The sequence below is a fragment of the Beta vulgaris genome, chromosome 7 (assembly GCF_026745355.1).
Source record: "Beta vulgaris subsp. vulgaris cultivar EL10 chromosome 7, EL10.2, whole genome shotgun sequence".
NCBI lineage: Eukaryota > Viridiplantae > Streptophyta > Magnoliopsida > Caryophyllales > Amaranthaceae > Beta > Beta vulgaris.
This window is the reverse complement of record NC_079208.1, coordinates 7,624,969-7,647,987: the sequence shown is the minus strand read 5'-3', so window position 1 is coordinate 7,647,987 and position 23,019 is coordinate 7,624,969. Positions and strand designations below refer to the sequence as shown.

General features: G+C 40.2%; 1 long non-coding RNA gene and 1 other non-coding gene across 2 annotated transcripts; both read right to left on the bottom strand.

Annotated features, from left to right (window-relative positions):
• Positions 1-7,474: 7,474 nt before the first annotated feature.
• On the bottom strand, positions 7,475-7,581 carry LOC125492176 (small nucleolar RNA R71). The gene has a single exon (XR_007268620.2). It is a non-coding gene; the product is annotated as a small nucleolar RNA R71 (small nucleolar RNA).
• An 8,040-nt stretch (positions 7,582-15,621) lies between these two features.
• LOC130592052 (uncharacterized) lies at positions 15,622-21,757 on the bottom strand. Its single transcript, XR_008970108.1, has 3 exons — positions 21,616-21,757; positions 16,763-16,819; positions 15,622-15,835 (listed from the first exon to the last, which is right to left on the bottom strand). It is a non-coding gene; the product is annotated as an uncharacterized LOC130592052 (long non-coding RNA).
• Positions 21,758-23,019: the final 1,262 nt, after the last annotated feature.

The following is a 23,019-nucleotide window of genomic DNA, read 5'->3' as shown; positions in this document are numbered from 1 at the left end:
ACTAGAATTTTTTGCACGCGATGCGTGCTTGAATTTTTTCGAACAGAAACTCAATTTTCTTCGGTATAAGAGTCAAAATTTGAACATTAGACATACGAAGTATAATTATTATTAGCTGCAAAATTTGATTGGTTTAGTTTCTGTCACTTAAGCCTCTCACCATTTTTTATTTTTTTTTTTACTTTTCAAAGTTAAATTCTATGGATAAAATAGAATTTTTTTTGAATTTATTTATGATTTCTAATATTATAATTTTTTAGTTGATTTTTGAATTAAGTACAGTATTTCATAAATTGTAAAGAAAGTAGACAATTTGATTTCAAGTCAATTTTTTCATAGTTTGTAGTTTGTAAGTGAATTTTTGAATTTTTGTAAAGTTTTCTCATTTAAGTGATTTGCATAACGTAAATTATGCAATTTTATGATTTTAATTGACTTGTGAGTGATTATTATAATTATATTTTTGATATTTTTATTTGAAGCCCCCTTTGATTTGTAAGTGAATTTGTAATTTAGCATGGGAAGGGGGTAAGATAGTCTCTTCATTCGGGAACACCATAGTTTCCCCCTTCCCTTATATAATAGAGATATGTTGTACTTTAATTCTTGAATGATATTTTATACTTCCTCCGTTCCATAATAAGTGAAACACTTACTATTTTAGAACGTTTCAAAATAAGTGAAACATACTTTAAATGGATAAAAGAAAGTGATAAAATGACAAGAGTGCCCATCACAAACTTGTGTGATTTGCTTTTCTCTCTCCTCCTTTTGATAATAAAAAGGGTATTTTATGACTTTTTGGCTTTTGAAAGTGATGTTTATTAAATCTTGTGCCCAATCCCTATGTTTCACTTATTATGGAACGGAGGAAGTATAAACCTTTTTACCTTGATAATTTATCGCTATTATATAATAGAAAAAAATACGTCCAAATATATGTAAAAGTTTCATTATATATAGGAAACCGTATAAAAAAGTAAATAATTTTTTTTCTTGTCTAATTTCTAAATTCTGATTTCACTACAAATACACCTCGAATTTTTATCATGACCCACCATTAATTGTGAATGGTTCTTGAGAATAGTGATTTATAAGTAAATTTTTGTATGTATTGACGTTCTATGTTATTAGTTTTAGTTTGTATATTAATTTAAAGTTTTAATAAAGTTTCCTGATTATTTGAGTGATTTGCGTGATTTTTATAACATGATTTTCTCAATTTTATGGGTGATTTATAAAGTTTCTTCTTTTAAGTGATTTGTGAGTGAGTGTTGTAAATTTATTTTCAGTATTTTGATTTTGACATTCCTTTTGTAATTTAGAAAGAGAAGAGGGGCAAAATAGGCGTTTCAAAAAAGGACACCATTGCTCCCCCCTTCCCTTATATAATAGAGATATATTAAAAGGCGTGCGAAAGAAAGTTTATGTGCCACGTGGCACTCTCCTCCAATTTCTAATGTAAATGCTTTATGTTCATGTGTACTCCTCACTTTAAAAAAAAAAATGTAAGTGTAAGGTATCGAACACGTGACCTTTGAAATGAAAAGTAAGAGCTTAACCATCAATACACTATAACTTTGTTGTTCAATGTTTCAAATAAAATATGATAAAGTCTTGTAGTAATTGTAAATAACTAAAAACTTAACAAGTATATACTCCATCCGTTTTTTATTGTTACATTGTTGCATGCACAATAATTTATGCAATGTCGCTTTCAAACTTTTTGGAGTATACTTTTTGATCCATTTAATGTAAAATAATGAAAAAAAGTAAAAAGGTAGTATTTTTGGGTGGAAAAAGAGAAGAACAAATTTAAAAGTATTACTTTATGGTGGGCCAAGTACCCCAAATAAAAAAAAACATAGCAATTAAAAAGAAACAATCATTTAAGGAAAATGTAGCAAATAAAAAAAACAGAGCGAGTACATCTTTAACACTCTTGTTACATAACTTACAAGAGAATATTGATGTCATTTTCTCTTACCACAATCACTTTTTAGGTATTGCTTTCAAACTCAAAGATTTCAAATATTTTTTACTTATCACGCATGATGTGAATTTTTCAATTTATTCTTAATGAACAAAAATACGAAAAGTAGCAAAATAAATTATGAAATAATAAAAAATCACAACATATTTATATATTGTAACTAACCCGGGGCATCGCCCGGGCAAAAAAACTAGTTTGTGATTAAATGGTGGTAACTGAAAACAGGGCCGTCTTAAGTATTTTGGAAGCCATGTGCCATATTTAAAATGAGGCCCCACAATATACAAAGTATTGATAAAGTACAAATTTACAATGTACGTTAATAATGTGAAAAATTCAGAGTTTTAACTATAAAGAATTATTTATTCTACGTAAAATCGTTTGCATAATAAAAAATTTCAAAGAAAAATAAGTATTTGATATGAATAAACCAAATTATTCTCACACTTCTTTTCTTGACCACAACTCTGCCATAAGCAAAACTCCATATACTGATGTGTAGGGTAGTGCCGATGTAACTAAATATTCTAATTGTCTTATTTCAAGCCTAAAAAGAAGCTGAAATTGTGTAATTCTCAAGTTTATTCTTGTATTTAAGTTGTCGTCAAGCGCCTCTGTCTCACTCATAACATTACATATAAACTAAAAAGAACAATTATGGATACTCCCTCCGTTTCCTAAAGATCATCCCTCTGTCTGTTTAAGTGTGTTTCCAAAAGATCTTCCCTCTTTTACTCTATTCCTTATTCGGATTTTTTTTTTTCCCTTTTTACCCTCTCATGTCCCTATCATATGGTCCACCACTACATTATTGATTCAATTTTACTCCCTTTTTCTCTCCTACTTTAACCCCTTTTATTTGTTTATTTATCTTAACCCCTTTCTCTCTCCTACTTTACCCACCCCACACCCCACACAACTTGATTCTCATTGGTTTCTGTAGTAACAGTAACAAGGAAGATCTTTAGAAAACGGAGGTAGTAAAAAATAAGAATGAAATTCAAAACAAAATTCCACACAGAAAGCCCATATATGATAATAAAATGCAACAAACACAAATTAAAAAAACAGTAATAGATACAACTCTAAAAATAAAAATAAAAAACAAGAAGAGAAATCACATACCCACATCAAATTAGAACCGAAAAATCTAATATAGGTCAATTGAACACAAAAACTTGGAATAAATTCGTTGTTTGAGATGTGGACTCTTTTATTTTTATCAATCAATTCCCATCTCATAAGTTGAGGAGGTACGAAAAAGAGAAAAACGTATATGAGGAAAACATAATAGTTTATGAGTGAATGAAGATTAGTTTGATTGAGAATAAAGAAAGCAAAGATATTCAATTCAATAACAGGAAGGTTATTCAATCATGCTTAATTATTGGTTTAAATTAAGGAAATACAATAAAAGTATAACTTGTAAGATTAATGCCTTGAATGTGTTCGTAGAAATGCGTTTAAGGAGTGTTTTGGAGTACCGCCCGATTGGGCCTGAGACAATCTGGAAAGGGAGTTTTCTGAAGACGCCCGATCGAGTGTACCTAGCAAACTACGACTGGGCTAGTTTCGCCCGACCGGGCGCGCAACGTTTTAGGGATTAGTAATTACCGCCCGATCGGGAGGATCGCCCGACCCGATCGGGCGGATGTCCGGTTTTTGCAGTAGACGGATTTTTAGCCGCGGAGTATAAATAAGTTATTTTACCTAATTGTTTAGACTACGGATTTAGTCTAATTCTCTTTGTAATATGTTTTTCCTCACATAATAAAATATTATCTCTCTTTGCCCGTGGACGTAGCTAAATTGGTAAACCACATAAATCTGTTGTCTGAGTTTCATTGTTTTGCATTCATTATTTGTTTCTCTCTCACGTTTGTCATAACAAATTGGTATCAGAGCTTTGTGTTCAATCTGTATGAGAAAGATGTCTGGGATGAATGTTAAAATTGATAAATTTACTAGGAGGAATATTTTTAGTCCGTGGCAAATCAAGATGTGGGCTTTACTGAAGCAACAGGGGTTTTGGGCACTATTAGCAAAGAAGGCAACGGATTCAGTCACCGCTGAAATGGAAGTTTTGGAGGAAAAGGCACATTCAACAGTTATGTTGTGTCTTTCTGACGACATAATTACTGAAGTTATGGAGCAGGAAACTGCTGCTGGTTTGTGGTTGAAGTTACACTAGGGAAAAAAACAGAAGGGCTGCGAAAGAAGGGTTGCGCTTTTGATAAAAGCGCAGCCCTATTGTTGAAGGGCTGCGCTTCTGTAAAAAGGCGCAGCCCTACAAATAAGAAGGGCTGCGCTTTTTCAGAAAAGCGCAGCCCTTCAATTGGAAGGGCTGTGCTTTTTAAAAAGCGCAGCCCTTCACCTTGAGAAGGGCTGCGCATTTTAAATATGAAGCGCTTTGTTACCTTAAATGGTGAGTTGAAGTTATCGAGTATGAAATCGCACGATTGTCATGTCATGATGCAAGTATTCTTACCGATTGCAATTCGTGGGATACTTCCAAAGCATGTGAGGCACACCATTACAGAACTGTGTTCATTTTTTCATTCAATCTGCAGCAAAGTCCTAGACCCGTCGACCCTCGATTCCTTGCAGTCCAGAGTAGTTGAAACTCTATGCAAATTTGAGATATATTTCCCCCCCGCATTCTTTGACATTATGGTCCATCTCATTGTCCATCTAGTTCGAGAAATTAAGCTGTGTGGTCCAGTGTTTTTGAGGTGGTGCTATCCTTTTGAGAGATATATGGGAACTTTGAAGGATAAAGTTCGGAATCCTGCACAACCAGAAGGTAGTATAATTCAAGGGATTGTGGGTGAAGAGATCAGTAATTTTGTGGCTGAGTATTTTGCTAGTGTTGATCCTGTTGGACTTCCGACATCCCGACACGAGGGCAGACTTGAGGGAAAGGGTACAATTGGTTCAAAATTGATCACACCTTCCGTAGAAAAGCGTAAACAAGCTCACTTATTTGTATTGCATCACGTACCAGATGTCCATCCTTATTTAAGTGAACATATGGAGGAATTACGTGTTAGCAATCCTGGAAAAAGGAGTGAGGGCATTGACGCAAATGCATAACAAGACTTTCATTGATTGGTTTCATAAACGAGTACTCAATGATTTGGATGAAAGTGTTCCTGAAACAGTCAAGTGGTTAGCATTTAGTCCTTGTGAAGTTGTACGCTCTTATGAGGGTTATGATATTAATGGGTATACGTTTTGGACTGAACGTCAAGATCTGAAGTCAAGATCGCAACAAAATAGTGGTGTTTCACTTGTGGTGTCGTCTACACAATATGCAAGCTCGAAAGATAAGTCGCCTGTTGATATGTCTATTTTATATAGAATTTTACCCCCATTTCCCATGGATTATTGGTGTTAATTGCGTTCTTCGGAGCGTTTTTTAGTACTAATGTGTGTCTTGTAGTGTGGTTGTGTTTTCAGATTGATTTTTGTAGGAATAACCTATTTTTGGTGCATTTCCTAATCTTTGAGATCGCTACATGAGACAAGAAGTCGGGACGTGCAAAAATCTCACTTCGAGCCCAAAAACCCGGTAACCGCCCGACCGGGCGCAATCCGCCCCGGTGGTCGGGCGATTCTTACTTAGTCAGAATTCGGATGCTGAAACTCCAAGTGAATTTGCTTACGCGCCCGACCGGGCGAAATCCGCCCGGACGGTCGGGCGAACCTTACTTAGCGCATTTTCAGAAAAGTTGAGCTGCCAGGCAAACTTTACATACGGGCCCGACCGGGCGAAATCCGCCCGGGCGGTCGGGCGAGGCGAAGATTTATTATGCTGAAAGGCGCCCGGCCAGGCGCGACGAAGGAGCACCAGACCTGACGACCGCCCCACCGGGCGAAATTCGCCCGACCGGTCGGGCGGGACGATCTTTTGGCTGTTTTGAGCGCATGTTGCGCCGGATTTGCAAGACATATAAATACTATTTTATTAGAGTTAAAAACTACGCCTTTTTTACTAGAGAATACATTTTATAACTTTTTAGAGAGCTTTTGAGTTTACTCCATTGTTAAACATTGATTACTACGCTTTGATTCCTTCAAGTAAAGACTAAGTTTTCTTAATCTCTTCTTTCCTTTCATTATTATTATGTCTTTAATTTGTTATTATTTGTTTGCTATTTCAATTATGTGTGAGTAGTCATTAATCTAGGGTTAAGTAAAACCCTAGCAATGATTTAATATTGAATTCTTCCATTAATCCCAAGTTTATATGATCAATTGTTCTTGTTTGATTGGATTGTTCTTATGCTCATTATCATACTAGGGATAGGTGATTTTGATTTGACTCCGTATATCTTATTTTCAATGGGAATTGAATCTAGATGGTTTTGTTGATCCAATCAATGGTATGAATATCTTCTATGGGAATAGTTAGATGGGATTGCTAGGAATTTAATTGTGATGCTATGCTTAATGCCTCTTTCTTGCATGATTCTATGGGAATAGTTTGATTGCTTGTTTAGAGTAGCCATTGGTACTCGGGAGAGGTCTTTGGTAGTTATAGGGTGCATTACTCCTCTTGAACTTGATTATGTTTATTTGGGATGGAAATTATTCATGTATTGGTCATGCTAGTGGTGATGCTTAATTCTAGATGTTTTAATTAATTGATTATACCTTGTGGTTTCTAGTTTGTCATAGTTTAGTGTTAGATTAGTTCAACACCCTTTTCATCATTGTTTGTCACTCGTTTAGTTAGATTGAGTCAAGATATCTAGTGTTTGATACTGTTTGTCCCTGTGGATTCGACCCTGACTTGCTCTGCTACATAGTTGGTAGTTGTTAGGTAATTACTTTTGATAGGTGCGCGACACGCCTACCAAATTTTGGCGCCGTTGCCGGGGACTAACGGTATTAGATTAGTTTATCTTTGATTTTATTTAGCTAAACTGTCTTTGTTCGATCATTGTCACTCTATTTGCTGTTTGATCTCTTTTCTTTCAGTCTTTTTGTTGCATGCGTACTCGTAGCAAGGGTCCACAAGATCTGATTACTCTTGATCGCGAGATCGAAGCTACACAAGGAGATTAGGAGGTCGAAGAAGACAACAACAACAAGAACCAACAATGGGAGACGAAGCACCACCAAAGTCTCTACGGGAATATGCTATGCCCGATGAGACCACCACCACCATAAACAGACCGACAACCGCTGCCAATCATTTGAGCTCAAGCCACAATTCATCCAGTTTATCTCACAGGATTCCTATGCGGGAACACCCAAAGAGAGCCCTACTGATCATTTGGCTAATTTTTAGAAAAATGCAATACTTTGAAATTAACTAATGTTTCTGACGATTTAATTCGGTATTGTGCTTTTCCTTTTTCTCTCAGGGACGAAGCAAAGGAATGGTTTAAGGAAGAAGAAGTGAGGAAGATTGCCACATGGCCAGAACTGAAGAAGGCTTTCCTTTACAAATTCTTCCCTCCTATGAGAACTTCCAAGTTCAGAAACGAGATATCTGGCTTTCAACAACATGAATTGGAGTCTCTCTACGAAGCATGGCAGAGATACAAGGCTTTGCAAAGGCAGTGTCCACACCACGGCATTCCTGAGTGGTTGCTGATTCAGACATTCTACAATGGTCTGAAGCATGAAGTTCGAAGTTCTATTGATGCCGCATCTGGCGGTACTTTCATGGCAAAAACTCCAGAAGCGCGAAGACATTGTTGGATGATATGGCTGCCAACAATTACCTGAATGACTGGAGTATATCTCGTGGAGCCCCTAAAAAGGGAGGTAAGTATGAGGTTGATGCTATTGCTACTTTAACTAACACTGTGCAAGTTTTGGCAGCTAAAGTTGATCAGTTGAGTAGCGGACCAGAGCGCCTATTTGTGAGATTTGTGAAGTGCAAGGTCACTCCTTCACTGAGTGTCAATTAATAATCTGGGAGCGGGAACTGAGCATGTCAATGCCCTCCTTAACACAAATACAAGGCCACAAAACAACCCATACTCAAACACATTTAACCCAGGTTGGAAGCATCACCCAAATTTCTCCTACAAAAATAACCAACCTCAACCTCCACACACCAACTACTCCCAGCCACCTGGTTTCCAACAAAGACCACCATTCAACCCTTCATCATCATCCTCTCGACCCAACCTTGAGACTATCATGGAGAATTTAGCTTCCTCTCAGGCTAAGCAAGTTGAATACCAAGCCAAGCAGAATGAATTTTCAACAACTCTCTCCAACAAATCACTGCTCATAATAAATTGATGGAGAGTCAGATGACCCAACTAGCCCAACAAATAAGCCACCTCTCTAAACCTTCAGGCCAACTTCCTGGGCAAACTGAACCAAATCCAAGAGGGCATATCAATGCCATTTCATTAGGAGCGGTAAGGAATTGCAAGAGCCTACAAGGAGGGTAACTGAGCACCACAACACTGCAAAAGAGGTTATAGAGTTGAGTGAGGAAGTTCAAGAGAAGACGGGTTTGGAAGATGAAGCTAAGAAGCCTGAGAAGAGGAACCCACTGTCATTCCTATTAAACCATACAAGCCACCTGTTCCGTTCCCTCAAAGATTGGCACAGGCAAAACTTGAAAAGAAATATGGGAAGTTCCTTGACATCCTGAAGAAGCTACACATCAACATACCCTTCTTGGATGCCATATCTGAGATGCCTTCTTACGCTAAGTTTTTGAAAGACATGCTCTCTAACAAACGAAAAATTGAAGAAAATGTCACTGTTTCACTAACTGCTGAGTGTAGTGCTATTTTGCAGAATACGCTTCCAGAAAAGCTAGGAGATCCGGGCAGCTATTCCATTCCGGTCAAGCTTGGAGATATTGCTATCAAGAATGCTCTATGTGATCTTGGGACTAGTGTTAGTCTCATGCCGTTATCTATCTGCAAGCAACTCAACATGGGCGAACTAAAACCCACACGCATCTCTCTACAACTAGCTGACAGGATAATGAAGTTTCCACTTGGTATACTTGAAGATGTTCCTCTTCGAGTGGGTAAATTCTTTATTCCTTGTGATTTTGTCGTCATGGAGATGAAGGAAGATGCACAAGTTCCCATAATTCTTGGAAGACCTTTTTTGGCCACTGCTGGAGCAGATGATTTCCTTCAAATTTTTGTGAAATTCTGGAGATATTGCTATCAAGAATGCTCTATGTGATCTTGGGGCTAGTGTTAGTCTCATGCCGTTATCTATCTGCAAGCAACTCAACATGGGCGAACTAAAACCCACACGCATCTCTCTACAACTAGCTGACAGGATAATGAAGTTTCCACTTGGTATACTTGAAGATGTTCCTCTTCGAGTGGGTAAATCTTTATTCCTTGTGATTTTGTCGTCATGGAGATGAAGGAAGATGCACAAGTTCCCATAATTCTTGGAAGACCTTTTTTGGCCACTGCTGGAGCAGATGATTTCCTTCAAATTTTTGTGAAATTCTCAATTTCTCCACCATTGCTCTGTTTTTGCAGGTTTTTCATCATCTCTAATGGCGGGTCGTCGAGGTACACGTGGCTCTCAACCTACTGCAATTGAGGTAAATCCTGACTTTCCTCATATAATTTTCAAGGATGAGGCTCAAAAGGTGCGTTTTCAAAAACTTAAGCACCGTATGATTGCCCCCACCCGATTTGTTCATAGTGACCTCTTGCATGTTTTGGGTATTGCTGAAATTACCCGCACATTATTTGTTGGTATGGGAATAGAACAATTCCTCACCTTGTACCATGGCACATATGCGGACTGGACCCTAGAATTTCTAAGTTCCTTAGAGATTCGAAAACACGCTCAAAACGACCATGTCCTGTATTTTCGTCTTTCCAATGTGGATAGGCGACTGACCCTGCGCCAATTTGCCCAACTCTTTGGTATGACCGTTAGGGGGGAAAGGAAGAAACCAGAGTCTGCTAGGCCAACTTTGGGAAGCCCTCACTGGTGTTAGACCACCCAACTGTCAGCATTTACAGATTAAGTCGGTCCATCATCCTAGCATTCGATTCCTGTTAAAATTCTTGGGAGTACTATCTTTGGGCGGTGGGAACCCAACACATCTAGGACGGAGGAACTAAGTGCTCTTGGCACTTATCTGTGGCCCGTCACCATGCCTATGCAGTTTGATCTTGCGTATGCATTTATGCATCATCTGCATAAGATCTCTACGACTTACCCCACTTTTGAGGAGGACGGCAGTGTCCGTTCCTCCGTACCTATTGTCATTGGGGGACTAGTCACCCATATCGCCTGTCATTTCGGCCATGTTGAGATTCGGGCCAATGCTGTTCCGGGGCCTTCTTACCTTGACCTTGACCACTTCTTATGCGCCCGGTACATTGTCCCTAGTGGTCGGAATTATAGGTGGATGATTGCCGCTAACCAGTCTATACTTCTTCCAGACCCCACCTTAGCCCAGCCGCTTATAGAGGATGACCACACAGGGAATGCCGCTCTCCCTACCTATCTCCTTCCTGTTGGAGATGCGGCCCACCCACCTGAGACTGGTCCCGTACCTGAGCCTCCACACGTCTACCGTAGGCGAGAGGCCGCTTCCTTCATGCCCTCCTCTTCCTTCATGCCCTCCTCCTCTACCCAACCCCTCCCCCTACTGCTGACTTTGAGGGATGATGAGTGTGTTGCAGCGTATGGAACTGAATATGACTGCAACACTCAAGCTCTAGAGCGCCTAGAGCGCCGCGTGACACCATCTACGATGACCAGCGCCTTGCTATGTTCCCTATGTATGATGATTATTGCAGGCTTGGTACGATCGCACAGGCGGGTCCCCACCCTAGTTGGTACACCTGGAACCCCGCCTATGGTGGAGCTGGAGGGAGTGGCGCAGGCACCGGTACTCAGGATCCTGCTGCTGATGATTCTGATTCCGATTCTATGGCCGACTGAGGGCCGTGTTCCTTGCCTTCTCCTTGTTGCAATGCGGACATTGCCAAGTTCAGCTTGGGGGAGGATCTTCAGTGCACATATGGTATCTTCTATCACTTCTTAGGTAGTTTACAACTTTTGTAGTTCAGTTTAGCATTGTTTTCTTTTGTGTGTTTGGTGTTTTTGTGTGTTTTTCTTTTCTTTCTCTTTCTTTCTTTTTCTTTTGGTTTGTTTTGTCTTCACCATGTATGATGGTGAAGCCTGCTGAAAAAAAAAAAAAAAAAAAAAAGAAGAAAAATCAAAGTCAAGGTTGAATAGTTGTTTCCCTGTGCCCCATGCTATCATAATGCTGTTTTGACTTTGGATTGTTGATGGACACGAAACAATGATTGATCACCAAGGCATGGCATAACTGTACTTAGATCTATGATAAGAATCAAGATTGTGGCACTCTATATGTCCTGCAAGCATGTTTAGGCTTAACTGTGAGCTTCTGTGCCTTAACGTCATGCTTTTCTTGTGTGTATGCCCACTTCATGAGGGATGCTAGAACTTGTGTTTTCTCTCCATTGATGCATTAGTTATACAATGTCTAAACAAAAATGATTATGACTCACGTAGGAATTTGCACCAAAAGACCAAATAACCTTCCCTGCATTCATTTCCCCTAGTTAACCACTCTGAGCTGAGCCTGTTTCTTTTGACAACTACATTATGAGCTCCTCATTTTTCCAAAAATACGTCTCTTTACCATTGGTAGTGAAGTATTTAGGAATTTTTGGTTGATTAACTTGTGGTTTATGAAATTGGTTGTTGGTATGAATGAAAAGATTGCAAGAAAGAGAACAAATATGATTGATTACATGTGCAAAAGAAATTCTTCTCTATCCTCATTAGCTAGTAGCTAAAGTAGAGAACTCCTAAAAACATGACAAGTAAGATTTCCAAGAGCAATTATGAAAATCAAATTGAAAAAAAAAAAAAAAAAATTCTAAGAGAGAGATCTCATTTGAATTATGTCATATTGGAAGTCATTACTTGGGTTATATGAAGAATAAAGGAGGTGAGATGAAAGAAAAATGGGTCATAGTTGTGTTGCAATTTATTTGATGTGTGGGATGTTTCGTTCAAAAGTTGTAGTAATACTTCACTACCTTAAGCACCACATTCCCAAATATTATGCCACACCTACCACCTTAAGCCCCATTACAACCTTAATTGAGTCATATGATTTGTTTGCATGTATAACTACCTGATGTGGAGAGATGATACAAGCCTATGGACTAACTTGGTGAAGTGGAGCAATTGAGCGCCATATATCACCCTTCAAACACACGAGTGTGAGAGTAGGGACGGGTACTGGGGATGGAAAGAAGCAGTCATTTTAACTGCTTGGAGAGTGCTTTACAAATGAGTGGTGAGTCCCTTGTGAGATCCTTCTCATTGATTTGCAGCGCATATTTAGTGGCCTCTCATTGATTCTTATCCCTGATTGGTATTTGTTTTGTCGAACCTTATCGATTATGACTTGTGGTGTGTTTGGATACGATCTATTATCATTTCAAAAAAAAATTATGATGGGGTGAAACTACTATTGATGCTTTGAACTGTTGATTTTCAGACAGGTTTTGCTTAGGGGCAAGCAAAAGTCTAGCTTGGGGGAGTTTGATATGTCTATTTTATATAGAATTTTACCCCCATTTCCCATGGATTATTGGTTTAATTGCGCTCTTCGGGCCTTTTTAGTACTAATGTGTGTCTTGTAGTGTGGTTGTGTTTTCAGATTGATTTTTGTAGGAATAACTATTTTTGGTGCATTTCCTAATCTTTGAGATCGCTACATGAGACAAGAAGTCGGGACGTGCAAAAATCTCACATTGAGCCCAAAAACCGGTAACCGCCCGACCGGGCGCAATCCGCCCGGTGGTCGGGCGATTCTTACTTAGTCAGAATTCGGATGCTGAAACTCCAAGTGAATTTGCTACGTGCCCGACCGGGCGAAATCCGCCCGGCGGGTCGGGCGAACCTTACTTAGCCATTTTCAAAAAGTTAGCTGCCAGGCAAACTTTACATACGGGCCCGACCGGGCGAAATCCGCCCGGGCGGTCGGGCGAGGCGAAGATTTATTATGCTGAAAGGCGCCCGGCCAGGCGCGACGAAGGAGCACCAGACCTGACGACCGCCCCACCGGGCGAAATCCGCCCGACCGGTCGGGCGGGACGATCTTTTGGCTGTTTTGAGCGCTGTTTGCGCCGGATTTGCAAGACATATAAATACTATTTTATTAGAGTTAAAAACTACGCCTTTTTACTAGAGAATACATTTTATAACTTTTTAGAGAGCTTTGAGTTTACTCCATTGTTAAACATTGATTACTACGCTTTGATTCCTTCAAGTAAAGACTAAGTTTTCTTAATCTCTTCTTTCCTTTCATTATTATATGTCTCTTAATTTGCTTATTATTTGTTTTGCTATTTCAATTATGTGTGAGTAGTCCATTAATCTAGGGTTAAGTAAAACCCTAGCAATGATTTAATATATGAATTCTTCCATTAATCCCAAGTTTATATGATCAATTGTTCTTGTTTGATTGGATTGTTCTTATGCTCATTATCATACTAGGGATAGGTGATTTTGATTTGACTCCGTATATCTTATTTTCAATGGGAATTGAATCTAGATGGTTTTGTTGATCCAATCAATGATATGAATATCTTCTATGGGAATAGTTAGATGGGATTGCTAGGAATTTAATTGTGATGCTATGCTTAATGCCTCTTTCTTGCATGATTCTATGGGAATATGTTTGATTGCTTGTTTAGAGTAGCCATTGGTACTCGGGAGAGGTCTTTGGTAGTTATAGGGTGCATTACTCCTCTTGAACCTTGATTATGTTTATTTGGGATGGAAATTATTCATGTATTGGTTATGCTAGTGGTGATGCTTAATTCTAGATGTTTTAATTAACTGATTATACCTTGTGCGTTTCTAGACGTTTGTCATAGTTTAGTGTTAGAATTAGTTCAACACCCCTTTCATCATTGTTTGTCACTCGTTTAGTTAGATTGAGTCAAGATATCTAGTGTTTGATGCTGTTTGTCCGTGTGGATTCGACCCTGACTTGCTCTGCTACATAGTTGGGTAGTTGGTTAGGTAATTACTTTTGATAGCTGCGCGACACGCCTACCACCTGTACATGCTGAAAGCAACTATTATGGGCGAATACAATAAATATGGGAGCTGGACTACTGTACTTTTAATATTTGCCTCTTGTGTTGCACGTGGGTTGACAATAATCGACGTTGTGTAAGAAACGATATGATCCTTGCGGTTTCACTCTTGTTGACCTTAGTCGTCTACGTGAAACTGAGGAGCCATTTGTAATTGCATCACAAGTCAAGCAAGTATTTTTTGTAACTGATCCTGCTGATCATAAGTGGTCAATTGTTGTACCTGGTAAAAGGAGTATCCTCGGTATTGGTGATGTTGATAATGAGGAAGAATATGATGCATTTGAAGACCTCCCCCCTTTTACCTATCCTGAAATATGTGTGGAAGATGATGTAAATATGTCGGAGAACTATATGTGTGTAGATCACACGGAAGGGATAAATGTACTTGAGGATCCTGTGAAACGGCGGAAGGTCAATAAATCATGAGACATAAACTCGAGTGTGTAATTTCTCCATTTCCGGCCTATTTTGGCCTTTTCGCTCCCAAATCGTACTTATCGAGTGATTTAACCCAAATTTTCTTTGAACATGATTATATGATGTATAATGTAACTAGTATGTAGATTGTTAGGCGTTAATTTGTTATTGGTTGCATTTCGGGAACGAAGAGGCCATTTCCGGCCTATTTTGGCCTATTTTGGCCTTTTCGCTCCCAAATCGTACTTATCGAGTGATTTAACCCCAAATTTTCTTTGAACATGATTATATGATGTATAATATAACTAGTATGTAGATTGTTAGGCGTTAATTTGTTGTTGGTTGCATTTCGGGAACGAAAAGGCCATTTCTGGCCTATTTTGGCCTATTTTGCCCTTTTCGCTCCCAAATCGTACTTAACGAGTGATTTAACCCCAAATTTTCTTTGAACCTATTTACACGATGTATAATGTAACTAGTATGTAGATTTTTAGGCGTTAATTTGTTGTTGGTTGCATTTCGGGAACGAAAAGGCCATTTCCGGCCTATTTTGGCCTATTTTGGCCTTTTCGCTCCCAAATCGTACTTATCGAGTGATTTAACCCCAAATTTTCTTTGAACATGATTATATGATGTATAATATAACTAGTATGTAGATTGTTAGGCGTTAATTTGTTGTTGGTTGCATTTCGGGAACGAAAATGCCATTTCCGGCCTAATTTGGCCTATTTGGCCTTTTCCCTTTCCATGCACACCCCCCTCCCCATGCCCACCCCCCTCCCCCCCATGCCCACCCCCCTCCCCTCCTGCTGCCCACCCCTCCCCCTGCTGCCCACCCCCTGCTGCTTCCCCCCTCCCCACCTGTTGCCCCCTGCTGCCCCCCCTCCCCCACCTGTTGCCCCTGCTGCCCCCCCTCCCCCACCTGCTGCCCCCCTCCCCCACCTGCTGCACCCCCTCCCCCCACCTGCTGCACCCCCCTCCCCCTGTAACACCCCCGAAATCCACGCGCGCCTACCACTGCTGCGTCGCGTCGACCTCGGGGGCGTTACCACCGCGATGGAACGCAAGGCATAATAAGAGTTACGATAACTTGAAACATTAACTTGAAAACTAAAATGCAGCGGAATTAAAATATAAATACAACTCGGGAATCATCAATGACCCCTTTCATTCAAACCACAAACCATTTATATAAGTCTTAGAAAAACCAATAATACTTGTTTCAAAATGCTTTAAATGTAAATACCCAAGCCTAGTCCTCGTATGCTCGAGATTATGCAGCAGCACCAGCACACCTAGTCTGCTCCCCATTGTAGCATCAATGGTTCATCGCAGTTCATCAAACACATAATAACACACAATCAGCTATGCTGAGTACGTAATGAACCATTGAATACATGTAAACATAAATGATGCACACATGAACAATCTTAAGCATGATGCTACACTATGTTACATCCTTTAACCTTTAATCTTTAATCTTTAATTGGCATCGAACGGGCACCGTCATCTTACTAGAATCATACGGGCTACTGAATCCTTAACAGACACTAGGTCTGTTAGATGAAATGCAAATACGGTTTTGTTCCGTCTCACACCCATCACCTTAGTATGCATACCCCCAAGATCGAACGGAACCTTCCGCCTACTTGAGTGTCAAAAATATAAGGACACTACTGTCGTCACAGTAGGCATGCGTAGGAGCGTAGGACAACTCCCACACTCCCCCCATTGTTCATCACTTATAGGGAGTCCAGCTACAAGATATTGCCATAATTCATTTTAATATTAACCATTCATTTCATAACCACATATAGTCATTTACCTGTTCTCTTAGTTACAATGCTCAAATCGTATCTCTTGTAACACTATGGATACATAGAATCAATTACCTGTTCTCTTCATTAAAATGCTCAAATCGTATCTCTTGTAACACTCTTGTTACACTATGGATACGTATAATCATTTACCTGTCCTCTTAGTTACAATGCTCGAATCATATCTCTTGTAACAACCTTGTTACACTATGCATAGATTAAAAATGCTCTTGTTTATACTACGATAGAATTACGCATTCCAATGCAACATAACAATTTCAATTACAAATGTCTAACCAGACAATCTCAATCAATCAAACGTTCCCTATCATGCTTCTAGGTTCCAATAACATAGATTGCAACCTAATCATGATACTAATACTTGGGATTAAACTGGTACGCGTACGTACCTTGTAACGGAGAATTTTCGCTGTCTTAATCGAACGTTCCGCTTATGAAATTGGGACCTAAAGCGTTAAATAAAACTTTAGTGCTACGTCGTTGGTTAATATTAACAACTACTACGTAACTAAGACTATACGGTTAATAATTCGAAGTAAACGATTAATAAACCCCTTGTTTAAGAATTTTCGTTACTTTTCTTATTATAAAGAGTTTAACGTCTTTTAGGAGTCAAAGCTAGTGAACATACTAATATTAGTTAGTGTCATTAGTCCACTATCTTTACCAAATCAGTTAAATATAAGTCCAACCATGTTTTATGTCCAAAATCTTATGTCCAAAGTCTTAGGTCCAATCCAGTATTATGTCCGAAAGTCAGATCCGCAATTATACACAGATCAGTAAAATAAACTCATTAACTTGAATTATTAATTAACTAATTAAATTTAACATAATTATGAAAACATAAATTATAATAAAACTTAATATAATATATTCAATATATAAAATGTTTTATACCGTTAAGCTCGCCGGAAATCAAGTCCGGCGACCGATTTACGGCAATGGCGCAACACCACCCCACGCACTACCGCAGCAGCCGCACGGCCCACGCAGCACCTCGTCGCACAGCCTTCGCACCAGCACCACACTCCTCGCGCAACCTCGTGCGCTCGCTCGTCTCCGCACGCCCAGCAATCGAACCGCCGACGCACTCCCTTCGCACTCCCTTTGCGTCTGCTCGAGCCTCGTCGCTCACCACAAGCCTCGCGCCAGCCCCACTCGGACTCCGTCGAAGGCTCGCGAAGCCTTTGAGCTTCTCGCACAACGCGAGCACGCACCAGCCCTCGACCCGCAGCTTGCACACACTGTCGCACTCTTCGCTCGCACACCTCGACGAGGATCCGCGAAGAACCCAGCGAGGGAGACGAAGAGAGGGACGAACAGCGAGAGAGAGGAAGACGAGGAAGAACAGTGCGAGACAGGAGAAGAATTGAGAGAGAGAAGAAGGGTGACGGCTGAGAAGGAGAAAGGAAAACTTTAGGGTTTCTGAATTTTCTCCTCTTCTTTCCTTTTTATAACCTTCTAAAAGTAGTAACCCTAGATCGGGTAACTCGGTTAACCTTTATAAATCCGAAATTAACACAACCGACTCGTATTAATATTATTATATTCTTATTATTCTGTAAATAATACTAAATCCTTTTTATTAACTTCTTTATATTTTCTTAATTATTACGAATTAATTCCAAAAATACGGAGTATTACAGGCTTTCCCCCTTAAAAGAAGTTTCGTCCCGAAACTTGGAGGTAGCCAGTCTTAACGACGATCTTTTGCACTTCTAAGTCCCAAAATTTCATAAGCGTTTTCTAACGTTCGCACAACAGATCAGCAATAAATACAAATAACTATCATAATTAACATACTTTAGGGTGAAAGCGCGAAATTCTATCGCATTCTTCCCCCCTTAAAAGAAAAGTTACGTCCCCGTAACTCACGTACCTCTTGAAAAAGCTCAGGGTACTTCAGACGCATTGCATCTTCGGCTTCCCAGGTGGCTTCTTCAGTATTTTGATTTCTCCACAACACTTTGACAATTCTGATGTCCTTATTCCTCGTACTACGCACTTTGCGGTCTAGATTGGACAGGTTTCTCCTCATAGGATAAGGTTTCGTCTATTTCGACATTTTCCGGTTCAAGTACATGTGACTCATCGGTACGTATCTCCGGAGTTGGGATACGTGAAACACATTATGGACCCTTTCTAAGTTATTGGGCAAATCTAGGCGATAAGCGACTTTGCCTACTCTCGCCAGAATCTCATATGGTCCTATGAATTTAGGGCTTAGCTTCCCCTTTTTCCCGAATCGCATCACTCCTTTCATTGGAGACACCTTAAGCAATACTTTTTCCCCGACTTCGTAATTCTCATCCCTTCGCTTCTGATCCGCATAGGATTTTGCCTGTCCTGTGCAGCCTTAATCTTTTCTTGAATGAATCGCACCTGATAAATTGTCTCCTGAATCATCTCAGGTCCTAACACCACAGTCTCACTAATGTCGTTCCAACAAAAGGGCTACGACACTTTCTCCCTATAGTGCTTCAAATGGTGCCATCTTAATACTAGCATGGTAGCTGTTGTTGTATGAGAATTCTATGAGGTCCAAATGGTCTTCCCATGATCCTTGGTATTCTAAGGCACAGCTCTCAACATGTCCTCTAAGGTCTGAATAGTTCTTTCGGTTTGACCGTCTGTAGCTGGGTGAAAAGCTGTACTCATCAATAGCTCACTACCAAAAGCTTCCTGAACCTTTTTCCAGAAATTCGAAAGGAATCGCGAATCTCTATCTGATACTATACTCGTGGGTACTCCATGCAATCGAATGACATTTTTCACATAGGCCTTGGCTAAGGCTTCCATACTCCACGTATCTTTCATAGGTATGAACCTTGCTGTTTTGGTTAGTCTATCCACTATCACCCATATGGTATTATTGCCTCCCCGACTCCTAGGTAAGGCTACAACGAAATCCATGGATATCGAGTCCCATTTCCATGTCGGAATGTCTAAAGGTTGAATCTTTCCTTGAGGTCTCTTGTGTTCACTTTTGACTTTCTGGCACGTTAGACATTTTGAAACAAATTAGCTACTGCTCTCTTTCATCCCAGGCCACCAAAACATCTTCTTGAGGTCCTTATATAACTTATCTCCCCCTGGGTGGACGGAATAAGTCGTGTTATGACCCTCACCCCTTATCTTTTGTTTCAATTCTTCACATTTTTGTGGCACACACCACCTACCCTTATATCTTATGCTTCCATCCTCATGGATCGCAAACCCTTCTGCTTTTCCCTCCTTAAGCTTTGCTTTGACTCGCTCAAGCTTCACATCCCCAGGTTGACTTCTCTTATTTCGTCTAGAAAGTTGGGCTCGATGGTTAAGGCACTCAGCAATCTTTCTACCTCCCCTTCATGAACAACTTCTATCTGGAGTCTAGAAAACTCCTCACAAAGTTTGTCGGCAACGACTAATGTATTCAGGCTATGGCTAGACTTGCGACTTAACGCATCAGCAACGACGTTGGCTTTACCCTCATGGTACTGGATGTCTAAGTCATAGTCCTTGATGAGCTCTAACCATCTGCGCTGTCTCATATTAAGGTCTTTCTGGGTGAAGATGTATTTGAGACTTTTGTGATCTGAAGATTCGACAAGTCACCCCGTAAAGGTAGTGTCTCCAGATTTTTAGGGCAAACACTATTGCGGCCAATTCTAAGTCGTGTGTTGGGTAATTGACTTCATATGGCTTCAACTGCCGAGACGCATAAGCTATGACCTTCCCTTTTGCATAAGAACACAACCCAACCCATTCTTGGACGCATACTATACACATCATATCCCTCATTCCATTAGGCAAGGTTAGGACAGGGGCTGATGTTAACCTTTCTTTGAGCGTTTGAAAGGCTTTCTCACTGTCCTCATTCCAGTTAAACCTACAATCCTTCTTCATCAAAGTGGTCATTGGCTTTGCTATTTTGGAGAAGTCTTTCACAAATCTCCTATAGTAACCGGCTAAACCCAAGAAACTTCTTATGTCTGTGACATTCTTTGGAGTAGGCCATTCACTCACGGCTTTGATCTTTGCAGGATCGACTGACACACCCTCCTTGGAGACAAAGTGACCCAAAAATGACACTCTTTCCAACCAAAATTCACATTTCGAAAACTTCGCATATAGTTGGTTGTCCCTAAGTGTCTGCAAAATGACTCTCAAATGACCCTCATGGTCCTCCTTGCTCCTAGAATAGATCAGTATATCGTCTATGAACACAACGACAAATTTTGTCGAGGTAGGGTCGAAAGATCCTATTCATAAGGTCCATGAAAACTGCAGGTGCATTAGATAACCCAAAAGGCATTACCGTAAACTCATAGTGGCCATATCTAGTCCTGAAAGCAGTCTTAGGTATATCATGATCAACAATCCTCAATTGATGGTAACCTGACCTTAATCTATTTTGGAGAACATTCCCGCACCCTGAAGTTGGTCGAACAAGTCATCAATCCTAGGCAATGGGTACTTGTTTTTCACAGTGACATTGTTCAACTCTCGATAGTCTATACACAACCTCAAACTACCATCCTTCTTTTTCACAAATAAGACAGGTGCTCCCCATGGTGACATGCTAGGTCTAATATACCCTTTGTCAAGTAGTTCCTCCAACTGGTTTTTCAACTCGTTCATTTCTGCTGGAGCCATTCGATATGGGGCTTTCGAAATTGGTCCAGTCCCAGGTACTAGGTCAACGGTGAACTCTACATCTCTCCTTGGTGGCATACCAGGTATATCTTCAGGAAAAACATCCTGAACTCTCGGACTACGGCACACCTCAGGCCTCAACGGATCATCCTCAATTCTTCTCACCGAACACATAAAAGAGGGCCATCCCTTGTCTACGTAGTTCTTAAGTTGTAAGGCATTGATCACCTTAATCCGGTTCTCGAGGTATTCTCCTATATGACACTCTTTTTCCCAAAGGATCTCTCAGTTCCACTTTCTGCGCATCGCAGTCTATCTTAGCCATGTACTTTCCAAGCCAATCCATCCCCAAAATAATGTCTAGGTTTGATAAGTTAAACTCTATCAGTCAGAAGGAAAGAAACTCTCTCCTATTTTCAGTGGCACTTTTAGAAATCTTTTAGAGCAATTAACAGTCTCCCAGACGGAATGACTATAGGCATAGAAATCGACTCAGACTCGATCAATGTTAAAGTCCTAACAGTTGAATGGGCAATAAATGACAATGATGCTCCAGAATCAAACAATACTTTAACAGGAGTGGAGTTGATAGAAAATGTACCCGAGACAACATCCCTTCGAGCCTCTTGTTCTCTAGTCGACATCATATACAGCTTCCCCTTGCCCTTATCTTGGGAATTGGTTGCATTGTTCCCATTAGATGTTTTATTACTGGTGTTGGTTAAAGGCTTGGAGTAATTAGAATTCCCATTATAAGCACTTCCCCCATTTCCATTTCCATTTCGAGTTTTGTCCCCATAATTCCCGTTCTTTTGGCCATTGGGGCTGATCAGTTTGTTCTTCGAGTAGCACTCATATGCCCTATGTCCCAATTTCCCGCATTCTCGACATTCCACCTTGTTACCCTCACAGTCTCTACCAGGATGGTTGTTAGGGCACTTTCTACACCTATACACACGCTCAGATCTGCGGTTATTGGTGTTGTTATTGCGGTTATTGTTGTTGGGATTAGGTTGTTATTGGGTCCCTTACCGAAATTCCTTTGAGGGTCTTGATGGTTTTGGTTCCCATTATGCTTCTTCTCAAACTTCTGGACCTCAGGGTTTGGATTATCTTTCGTTTCTCACCCTGCTTACCCCCTTCCTCTCTCTTCCTGATGGCATAAAGATGAGCAGCTTTGCCAAACACATGATCTAAAGAGGTGAATGTATCTCCCCCTAGTCTTCCTTGCAGGTCAAGGGTAAGTCCTAGTTCGAAACGTGAGGCTTTAGATTCCTCAGTAGGTGCTATTTCCGGGGCAAATCTCATCAGCTCGATGAATTTCCGGTAGTACTCCTCAACAGACAGAGTCCCTTGTTCCAACATCATAAATTCTTGGGCTTTCTGCTTCTTAAGGTATGGAGGGTAATATTTGTCCCTTAAGGCCTTTTTGAAAGTTTCCCACCCAAAACCAGGCTGACTCAGGAGGTTGCTCTTAGCTTGGGTCCACCAGAAATGAGCATCTCCCTGAAGGTAGTAGCTCGCTAAGGGCACAGTTTTCTCATCAGGGCAGGATAAGGTGAAGAAAAGTTTATCGAATTCCCCAACCCAGTTCTCTAATTCTTCAGGTCCCCCTTTCCCATTCAGTATTGGTGGGTTCCTACGGGCAACCTTTTCAGATAAATCCCCTTCACGATTGTGACCTTGGGCTAGGTTGGCAGTGATTTGCACCAAGTCACGTATCGATTGCTCGATATTCAGAGAGGTTTCAGGCGTGCCTCCCTCCCGAACCATTCTACGCTGAAAATAACATAATAGCTATCTCAGTGACACACATCATCATGTCCTTCTTAACCAATACACATTGCACATAGCAAGCAGTTGTCACGAACAATACTAATCTTGATGCAACAAAATCTCACATGAGACGTCACAACATAAAGGAATATCATAAGTATCTTAAAGTTTCGAACATATATAATATATTAAGAGATAAAACGATTGTTCCAATCAAGTAATAGTTTTG